Source organism: Mytilus galloprovincialis, chromosome 1, assembly GCF_965363235.1.
Source record: "Mytilus galloprovincialis chromosome 1, xbMytGall1.hap1.1, whole genome shotgun sequence".
NCBI lineage: Eukaryota > Metazoa > Mollusca > Bivalvia > Mytilida > Mytilidae > Mytilus > Mytilus galloprovincialis.
Genome location: NC_134838.1, coordinates 67,520,713 through 67,522,356, shown reverse-complemented (window position 1 = coordinate 67,522,356; position 1,644 = coordinate 67,520,713).

Genomic DNA, 1,644 nt, shown 5'->3' with positions numbered 1-1,644 from the left:
GAGAAAGGTACCCCTCGAATCGAACACTCAATCGCAATTCTACGGTGAGCGAAGATGTATTGTTGATTTGAGATGTATTAAATTCTGTTTTAGAATATGTACTATTCATATCATATGATTCTGATGTACGGTAAATAAATCTTGAAATCTTGACACATATAAATAAATACTGGACTTTTGTTCAAGAAATCTGAATGCGAGCGTACTACTCAAACCCGTTCTATAGTCCAAATGACGATAAATTTGAAGCCAAAACTTCGTGAACACTTTTCCGATCTTTAAAGCAATGCTTGCATTTTAGATAGAAGCAGTCTTTGTTTTTGCTTTTTGTTTGTGAAAATATACTAGCCTTGTTGTATTACCTGATTTATATTGTACACAGGTGATACTGTATGACAATCAACGATGTAGGCGAATCATTTTACAAGTCAACATCGAATAAAATAGCTCAGAAGTATAATGATTGGATAAGAAGATTTTGTATTTAAGTGGGAAAAAACGTGAAATCGTTACTGCAAAATATTATCGTCGCATTATTATATATAATAACTATTCAGAGGATTATGTCCTATTGAGAAAAAAGTAAAAACACAAAAATACTGAACTCCGAGAAGAGACAATAGTTTTTTTTTCTCCATTTTGTGTCTAATATTCTCTCGTTTATTGTATTTAATGGTATTATGCATATATGCGGTCTGTTATTTTGTCCAAACGGTAACTGGTAACCTTTTCTATATATTTACCCATAAAGATAAAGGGAAAGTAAGTAAGAGTTCAAGTTTTGACTTCTATTGATAGTTAACTATTGTAATTCATACAAGAAGTGAATATTATACAAAACGCATGACATTTTACTTCTCAGTAAATTTTTTTTTTCATTTTATAGAGTACCTTAGGACCTGCATTACCTAATTTGGTCATTCTTCAGGTGGCAGTTGAAGAGAAAGACGAAAAAGGTTACTCATTATTATTTTTGCTAACTTTGTCATCTCTTGGTCAAAGTTGATAAAATTAATTGTAGAAAGTCGGAAAATTGTTACTCTTCAATATTTGACATTTACCAAGAAATAATATGCCAGACCAGGAAAATTAATTAAAGGAATCAATAATTTGTTAATAAGTATATGCGAAATGACGTAACGTAACGTCATTTAATTACAATATCAAAGGCCGTTTTTGATTGGCTAATATACCGAAGATGGAAACATATCTAAAATGTAGTTTCTTTCTGATATTTCAATAAAGTCGTCGAACATCAGTAGAAAAATTAGAAAACTAACTGTTATATTTTTTTTTCAGAATAAAAAGATATTCAGTGGTTGTTTTAGGTATATGATGAGTTTGTTAATGTTCTTATGATTTGTTTTAATCAACATATAGAGTTGCATGTCAGAGATTACTTTCGGGGCTGCCATTACGTTGTTATGTTTACCAATAATCATTTTCATAATGTAAATGATGTTGTTCCTTTATTCATTTCATTTGAGATTTGGTCAGTTTTACTTTTTTAACTTCTTTAGTTTCCTTTTGCGTTTAGTTAAACGACGTCTAGTTACGTCATCTAAGGATTTATATCAGGTCCAAACTTACCTACTTCTAAGACTAATACAATCAAATGCACTAAGACATGGGTTCATAAGAAAT